The sequence below is a fragment of the Papio anubis genome, chromosome 12 (genome assembly GCF_008728515.1).
Source record: "Papio anubis isolate 15944 chromosome 12, Panubis1.0, whole genome shotgun sequence".
Lineage (NCBI taxonomy): Eukaryota > Metazoa > Chordata > Mammalia > Primates > Cercopithecidae > Papio > Papio anubis.
The window spans coordinates 18772073-18781371 of record NC_044987.1 but is presented as its reverse complement, the minus strand read 5'-3'; the positions used below and the strand labels follow the sequence as shown (position 1 = coordinate 18781371).

The window sequence follows — 9299 nt, the reverse complement described above, 5'->3', positions numbered from 1 at the left end:
ATTTTTAAATAAAAATGCATAATTAAGTGGAACAGAATATTTTTCTCTTCGACATGCTTAATCATGCCTCTGGGAAGCTTAAGTTGTTTTGATTATAAAGTCCAGACACTACCATCTACTAAAGAGCAGCCTGCACTCAGTAGGTGCTGAATGAATATTTAATGATCAACTATTATGTGCCTGACCCTGTGTTAAGTTCTGGGACTACAATGGAGAGAGATAAAAAGGACATGGTCTCTGCTCTAATGGAGCTTGTAATACAATGAGGGTGTCAGACATTAGTTCTACAAATGAGTGTAGGCTTCCAAAATGAGATCAGTATTAGGAGAAATGAGAGCTCTGTCTGATGAGAGGGTATCACAAGGGAACTTAAACTGGTTGGAAACAAGCAGAAATCAGGAAGGCTTTCCTGAGGATGTAAGGGTTGGGTGGGATCTGAGGGTTAAGTAGGGAATTGCTGGATAGAAAGAGAGGAAGAGTATCCCTGGTTGAGCAAATAGTAAGAGCAAAAGCCAGCGGGAGGAGGGAACATGGTGTATTTGGGGGTACCCAAAAGAAGGCAGGTGACTGATGTGGCCAGCACAGGCTGTGCTGTGGACCAGTGGGGCACAGCTGGGCTGAGGAAGCAGCGTACGAGCTGAAATCCAGTCCTGCTTTTCTTGCCAAGTGAGAGTGCCCAGGAGACGCTGCATCAGCTTAGAGGAAAGGGCATCTTTTTTCCAACTGGGCTGTCCAGAAGGGGCACCTTTATCGAATTCTCTGCAGAGTAACCTAAGTGCTAACATGACCCTGGTGGCTGCAGTATATCAGGGCAGAGGGAGAGTGAGGCCAGGGAAGGCTGGAAAGGCATCCAGGGCCAAACATGCAGGATGGGGAGCCTGTGTTAAGGATATGAGCCTTTCTCCTGAGGACGAAGAGGAGCTAATGAAGGGTTTTAAGTGTGTATGTGTGTGATGAACAGATTTGCATTTTGAAAAGATCACTTGGGTTGCAGTGCAGAAAACTGATTAGAGGAGTATCAGAATGGAAGGCGGGTATGGTTTTGGGCAAAAGATCATGAGTTTGGTCTTGGACTACTGAGTTTGATACATCTTGCAAGTATCCTAGAGGAAACGTCGAGTGGGCAGTGAACATAGACAAATTGCATGTATAGTACTTAGTTTCTTAGTTTTCAGTTGACACACCCCCAGGTGTTGCCCCAGGGCATGCAGCAACTTAATCTGTGGGTCAATAGGGAAAGAGGAGGAAGCTAACTACAGGCAGGTCAGGTACTGGTGGTGTTCACCCTGATGCTAACGCTGTCTCTCAAGTGATGGTGTCTGGTCCAAATCAGTGTCCCAGTGAACTCGGGAAAGCTGATAGATTCAGTTTGGTGAATGCATAACTCCAGCAAAGCTGATGGTCACTATTAGGTTGGTGGTGACACATTGCTTCTCCTGGTGCAGGTAGTGGCAGAGCTTTAGATTTCAGAGATGATTCTAGCCAGGGACCAGAGGTGGGTTGAATATTAAATATTCATCAAGATAAAGTTCAATTTATTTGGAAAAAGGACTGGCATTGGACACATAAGTTGGAAAGTTCTAAAACAGATAGAGATATAGGTCAGTGCGACAGCCTGGAAGAGAATTAGAGTGCAACTCTAGAACTAGGCAGAAGCCAGCCATGGTCACTAGGAAGACAAGGTGAGCACTGGTGAGAAAGGTTAATCTCAATGCACCTCTAAAAGCTTCATGAGGCTTAGTCCTGGGCCCACTGGGTACACAGCTTAAGGAAGCAAGGCCAATTATAGACCTTCCACTGTAGATGGGGCTGGGCCCCAAATAAGTTACTAGGATTGGTCAAGACAGGAACAGGAACTGGGCAAATCTGAATCTGTAATTTGGTCTACAGTACCTATAGGTGGGCAGGATTAGAGATGGCAGGGGTTCACAGCAATAAGATTAGCAACTTTTTGAACATAAACCTATAAATTGTAATAAGCAGTGTTTTGGCCAGGCATGGTGACTCATGCTTGTAATCCCAGCACTTTGAGAGGCTGAGGCGAGCAGATCACGAGGTCAAGAGATCGAGACCATCCTGGCCAACACAGTGAAACCCCATCTGTACTAAAAATACAAAAATTAGCTGGGCGTGGTGGTGCATGCCTGTAGTCCCAGCTACTCAGGAGGCTGAGGCAGGAGAATCACTTGAACCCAGGAAGTGGAGGTTGCAGTGAGCCGCGATTGTGCCACTGCACTCCAGCCTGGTGACAGAGTGAGACTCTGTCTCAAAAAAAAAAAAAAAAAAAAAAAGCACGGTTTCCTTTCTCTTTCAAGTCAGTTCCTAGATCTAGTAGCTCTATTAATTCTGTATAGAAGACCAAAATTATATGTAAATGTTTGTGCAGGTGCATGTGTGTACGTGCACACATGGGCTTTCTCTTCCTTAGCAGACTGGGATAAATTTTTCAGAAGTAAGGAGAAAGTTGGGGTCACCTAGTCCAGAGAAGAGAAGGCCAAGAAATAGAATCTAAGTAGTCATTCAATCCAGCTCCTTATCAGCAGGCAAGACTTATGCTAAACTTATTACTATTAATAATAATGCCAGGCACTCTTTTAAACATTTTATATGAATCACCTAATTTAATCATCACAGTAACCTCGCAATACCTCTGAGAGGTCAGTTATTATTAACCACACTTTTTAGATAAGGAAACTGACACACAGCTGAGAGGTTAAGTAAATTGCCCAGGGAACCAAAAGTCAAATCCAAACAGTCTACTCCAGACTCTCATGCTGCAAATGATGAGAAAACCTACAAGTTCTCAAGGGCTGACTTACAGAAGTGGTTTAGAAATCCTCCAAATTCTAGATTCGAGAATTGTGTGGGTTCAACCCTGTCTTCCTTCCCTCCTAGGAAAACTTGCAGGTCTTGTGAGGAATAACTCAAGATGGAGGATGTGGATTACTCCGATGTCTGAGAAGTGAGCCTTGGAGGGGCTGAGGGACTCGCCATGTAGGAAGAGGGTGTCTGGGTAGTGAGTGAGCCTGGCCAGAAAATCTCAGGGCTCCCCAGGCCACATCTCACAATAGGTATTGGGTACACGGCTACTTCCACCCTGAATTCTCACTGCCAGCCTCCCTGGTCCCCAACAAACAAATGTAGTCATGGCATCTGTACTCATTGTTCAAGAGGTAAAAGATAGTTTATGTTGCATTATTATTATTATTGAGTCAGGTCTTGCTCTGTTACCCAGGGAGGAGTGCAGTGGCATGATCATGGCTCAAGCAATCCTTCCACCTCCGCTCCTGAGTAGCTGGGACTACAGGAGCTGTAGTCCCATGGTTGGAGGGACGATAGCACCTGCCACCATGCCTGGCTAAGTTTTTCTATCTTTTGTAGAGATGGGGGTCTCACTATATTGGCCAGGCTAGTCTTGAACTCTGGCCTTAAGCAATCCTCCTGCCTCTGCCTTCCAAAATGCTGGGATTACAGTTATGAGCCATGGGACCTGGCCCACATTCATCTCTTTAAATAACAACCTTGCATCCTGTACCACTGGCTCTATTCTTTCCAGAAATCCCTCTCCCATAGTGGATCACGGACTAACACTTATTATGACCTGTTTAGAGAGAATGAATAAACTACTTGGTGCAATTTAAACTACCAGGCAGGTTACAGGTACATCGTTTAGTTATAACATATGACTTCATCTGGCTTAACACCCACATCTGCCTTCTCAGTTTCAACCTGGTTCACTCCAGGCAAATAAGGTGACCATTTTGCCCACTTTCATTCTAGAGAGAAACAAAGTTCCTTCTGGGGAGGTTTCCTCCCTGAGCCAGCCCACTGGCAGAAGGGATCCTGCCATTGCTTAGCTGATAGGTCTTTCCTTGTGCCGCATCCCCGCACTTCCCGAATGCTTATCCTTTCTCTAGCAAGTTAACCTTAGGCAGCAGCATCTCCAAGTCCCACCTTCATCTGAAGAGATCAGATCACTTTTCTTTAATTGAAATAGGCATGCAATTCTGGCAAACATAAGACTCGGGAGATGGGTCAGTTTCTACAAAGCCATGTTGAGTGTCTATATTAGTTGTACTGGGAGAGCTTTTGCCCATGAGGTATTTCTTTTTATTTTGAGTTTTCATCCTGGTTATTTTAGGAAAATAAAGTTTGACTCTAGCCAGGTGCACCTCTCATCCTAAAGAAACACATTTGTCCATTATGTTTCAAAAGAGAGGTGAAATCTTTCTAGTTACTTGGAAGTCCTCTATTGGAGCCAAAGGCAACAGGACCAAAGTGGGAAACTAGACTTAGGGCTATCTACTGAAAATCTCAATCAGGTAGGAAATCTCAGGCTGTGATGGGAATGTGGATGGTCATTCTTCTTCCAAAGTCCCATTTCCATTTTTCCCCTGTGTCTCTCTTTTAGATGAACAGGCTTAATCAAAGATTGAGAGAGATGTGCTGGAATTAGATGCAGTTTGAGATGCAGCTGAAAAGTCTCATGCTTCATCTTTTTACTCCCAATATAAAAGCCAAGGGAAATCCCATGGAGTGGGAAGAGATTCATTTGTCCCTTAGATAAACAAAACTCAAAGCTCTCAAGAATGTGAAGAAAAGAGCTCTGAGAAGATACAGTCGTGAGGGGCTGCACATGTAGCACCCAAAACATTTCTCTGGCCGGGCGCGGTGGCTCACGCCTGTAATCACAGCACTTTGGGAGGCTGAGGCGGGCGGATCATGAGGTTAGGAGATTGAGACCATCCTGGCTAACATGGTGAAACCCCATCTCTACTAAAAAAAATACAAAAAAATTAGCCGGGCGTGGTGGTGGCGGGCGCCTGTAGTTCCAGCTACTCGGGAGGCTGAGGCAGGAGAATGGCGCAACCTGGGAGGTGGAGTTTGCAGTGAGCCAACATCGCACCACTGCGCTCCAGCCTGGGTGACAGAGCGAGACTCTCCATCTCAAAAAAAAAAAAAAAAAAAAAAAAAAATTAGCCAGGCATGATGGTGTGTGCCTCTAGTCCCATCTACTTGGGAGGCTGAGGAGAAGAATCACTTGAGTCCTGGAGGTGGAGGCTGCAGTGAGCCAAGATTGCACCACTGCACTCCAGCCTGGGCGACAAGAGCGAGACTCCATCTCAAAACAAAACAAAAAAACAAAACAAAAGCATTCTTTCTGAGTTTCTCCCTTTATCCCTGTCATACCTGACACTCAGTTGTCCATTTGGGCTCAAGACAGAAACAAAGGAAATTCCGTCTCCCGCTTCCTCTGGTTATCTAGAGAAAGGCTATTCTAAAATTGAAAAAAAAAAAAAGCTACATAGAAATGAAGAAAATACAAACATTCATAAGAATCTGCAGCTTAAAATACAGGTATTTGTGCAATAAATGATCCTAGTGATTGGGCAGGGAAGCCCAGCTTCACTCTTTACGCTATCTTTTGGGGTCTGCCAGAGGCTCTCTCTCTTTTAGTTCTGGAGCTGTTCCCCTTCTGAGCTCTGAGATGAAGATCTAGTCAGGTAAGTGTCTGAGAGACTCTTACAGCTATTAGTAAAAAGGCGAGCTGCTGTCTCATCCCCAGGGAACGGAGCGCCCCTTAACTTCCTCCAGGACCCCAGCTATGAGGAGCGAATGCGAACAGTCCAAACACACCATCTGTTCACTGAGGGGAGGGGCGAAAGGGCCTTTTCTTCCTAGGACCTTTGACAAATTCTGGCAGTGTCCACGGCACTGTAAAACAAAACAACAGAAAATTCAAGCTCACGCTGCCAGTTCAGTCTATTTCGGTTTCTCCTTTTCTGCAGGCATCAGGTACATTATAGACAGGGAAATTGCATTTCAGAAATAGCACCTGTCGGAGCTCGGCAGGCAACACCCCCAGCCCCCGTCAGCACCAAATGGTTTTAATTAACTTTGGACACTTCCGTGCCTCGCACTTTATTTCTGAATGTTATTGAAAGTTGTCAGAACTTGTCTCACTTTTTTTCTTTTATTATTAATGTGTAAATACAATGCCTCAGGAGTGTTACTAAAACACAGAATCTAATCCCAGGAGATTAATTTATGAACGCAGCATAGGGTGAAGTTGCATCCTGGCGACTGCAAATTGATGTTGGTAAGAGCCACAAGCATCGGCCTCTCCAAACCCACGGGGATCCAGAAGGCTGAGGGGACTGGAGGCAAGGAGGGATGGTGGGGGGAGAATGACTCTGCCGATTTTTGAGACACTCCCAGGAAATAGGACCTTAGGTTCCTCTTGGTGGGGCAGATGAGATTAAGGCCACCTTTCTCTCCTGATAGGGCAGTGTCCCCTGCAAGTCCATCCATTAGCCAAGTCTATGGGCATTTATTGAGCACTTATGCCACATCAATCTATGCTCGGCTCTGTGGGAATCAAAACAAGCAAAGCAGTAGTTACTGCTTGTGATGACCTTATCTCTGTAGGGGTGGCGGGGGGAGTCAAACAGGCATTTGAAACTATTGGAGAACAAAGCCAGACTCAAGCAAGTATGGGATTGTGTGCAGCAGATTTTAAGTGCACAGTTCTGGTGGATAGGAGAGTCAGTGTGGACTGCAGTGGTCAAGTAAGTCTGGGGCAGAGGAGTTGCTGGGTGGATATGCTAATCTCAAGCATAAGGCAGGGGAGTTAGGATGGGACGCCCAGGGTCCTTCGTGCAGAGCAGGGCAGCTTGGCTACGGTCATCTTTATTTCCTCAAAGGAGCGTAGGCCAGACAATCTGTGGGGAACATAAGAAGAGCTCATCTGTTTAGAAACTGTGCTGCAGGCAAGCTTGAGAAAACATCTGTCCATCCTCGTCCAAAGTGGGTAGCTAAGGACCCCTGGCAGAGAATCGCCCATCTTGAGAGCTCTGAGCACCAAGGAGGAAAGCCCTCGGAATTTGAGCGGTGGTTCTCACTGGGGAAGAGAAGAGGAGCTTGCCCATAGCCAAGGGGAGAAGCTGGGGCAGAGTTAACCTGCGGCTTGGGGTTAAGTTGAGCAGGCTGGGCGCCTGGCATGGGAGGTAGAGGTAGGGAAGCTGGGCCTTCCCTTCTGGGGGTCTTGGTCTTTTCTGCACCAGGGACGGGTGGCACCTCGTGGTCCGCGGGGATACCTGTGTGGCGGGCTGGGGTTTGGCTCCTGCCGGCTCCTGTAGTACGCTGGGGGTCCACTCCCCGCCTCCCCTTCTCCAGCCTCGCTTCCCGCCTCTGCATCGCAGTCGGCCCCTTCACGCCTCTCCCCTGGGCGGGTTTGGGGTAGGGGCCGCGCAGACCCCGAGGGAAGGCCGGAGGTCGCCGGAGCTCCACCTCTCGCGGCTGAGTGAGGGACTAGGAGGCCAGATGAAGGGAGCTGCTCGGCTGAGCTGCGGACCAGCGCGAGAGCAGCGGGCGGCGGCGGACCAGCGCCAGGGCAGGGTGAACAGAGGGCTCTCCCCACCCCTCCCTCCTCCAGTGACGGTACCAGAAGAGATGGCGGCCGCTCTGCAGAGTGTCATTGCCGCGGAAGCCGGCGGCGGGAGCGGGCCTGAAGCCCGCGGCCAGTGGCCTGCGCAACCCGCGCCCAGCACCCCCGCCGTGGGTCATCAGTGTCAGAGCTGACGGGTCCCGGGAAGCGGTTGCAGGGCGGCGGCGGCTGCCGGCTCATCAGGAGCGCGGTGGAGCCACCCCCTGCTTTGGGAGGAGCAAAAGAGCCTCTGGCTCGCCTCCCGCTCCGCTCGGGCTCCTTCTCCCCTTCCTTTTCCCAGCGCTCTCTTCCTCCCTCGGCTGGGTCCGCGGAGACAGCCGAGCAGGCGGAGGCTGCGCGCTCCTCGCACCTCCACGCCCACACTCCCGTCGCCTCTCCCTTGGCCTGAAAGATATGCGTTCGCACCACCCTGCGCCCGTCGTCAGGCCTTGCAGAAGTTTGCTGAGGGTCCTCCCAGGGGGTCTCCCAGAGGAAGGGGTGGAGGGCTGGAGGTGCCGTGGTGGGAAGGGGTGGCAGACGCCGCCTGGCAACGGAGACCCCTCCCTTTCTAGAAATTCAGAATGGAGGGAAACCAGTGCCCAGCCCTGCTCTTCAGCAAACGGTGTATTTCAGCCCAAGTTTCCTTCCTGGGATTTGTCTGTGAGTGTGTGTGACCTCCCAGATGGCGGCACGGTTCAGATCCCATGCTCCCTCTGTTTCACAGCTGCCAGAGACAGACTCAGGGATTCTGGGCATTGGAGGAAGGTCAGACTATGGCCTCCAATCTCCTGTTCTCTTCTCCCCTCACCCATCACCCGCTGGCTACCCCATCTCTGCACCCCACCATGCATACATACGGTAGACCTAATCACTAATTAGCCCAAGGGTTGACTGAGCGTGCTGGTGAGAGTAGCAGGAGGCAGGCGGATGGGGGAGGTGTGATGCTGCGCGCATAGTAGGTGCTGAAAACATGTAAGGGTACGATGCACATAAGCTAGACGGAGTCCTTGGTCCTGCTGGGTGCTGGGGGAGTGAGATTCAAAGCAGCAGACCATCAGCCGGGTAGACAGAGGTCATGGCCCCAGCAACTCAGCCCCATTAGCTAGGCTGGTGGGAGGTAGCCAGTGCTTTTGAGGGCTCAGACAATCCCTGCGATTCAAGGGCTGCTCTTTGGAGCTGCTGCCAAACTAATCTCAGGCCTGCAGCCCTGGGCCTTGCCTTTAGTCTCAGCCCACTTGCTGGCTCTGCCCTTCAGAGGAGGCCCACTGCCGCCTCCTGCGGCTGAGGATTAACCCCTAAAAACTGAGTGTTGTTTGCAGAGCTATCTCCAAAGCTGAGGGAGCCTCTGGAGTCTCCTGTTCTTGCTGCTTGTTGACTAGGGGGATCCTTGAGGTCAGATGGTGCTGGCAGCAGCTCAGCCCCTGGCCCCAGACACATATTCAGTCTGCAAATACAGCAGGAAATCTTTCTCACCTGGTCCAGCCTTCATCCTGGCTTGCCCAGCCCAGCAGGGCACAGCCTAGTAGGCCTTTTCTTACAAGCTCAGCCCCACCCAGCTACGGAGCCTGCCCTAATTGGGCTAGGAGGGCACTGGCACCTCCCTTTTACTGGTAGGTGAAGTGCTGTACTCAGATGTCTGCCCACAGATTCAGGATCCAGTATGTTTGTGGCAAACACCCTTCCCTTTATCACCACTAAAGTGGTTCCATTCCTAGTGCTGGGACTCTGCCTTAGTTTCCTAATTAGCACTACAGCCCCCTGAGCTCCAGTCACATCTGACTGAGCTACTGGACTCCTCTCGGGCCGTTTCCAACCCACATCCCAGGGAGTGGAGCCTGTTCCTCTTGGCTTCAGGACACTACTGAGATCATGG

General features: G+C 49.7%; 1 long non-coding RNA gene across 1 annotated transcript; it reads right to left on the bottom strand.

Annotated features, from left to right (window-relative positions):
• Window positions 1-5745: 5745 nt before the first annotated feature.
• LOC103877929 lies at window positions 5746-7822 on the bottom strand. The gene is made up of 2 exons (XR_002517227.2): window positions 7098-7822; window positions 5746-6722 (listed from the first exon to the last, which is right to left on the bottom strand). It is a non-coding gene; the product is annotated as an uncharacterized LOC103877929 (long non-coding RNA).
• Window positions 7823-9299: the final 1477 nt, after the last annotated feature.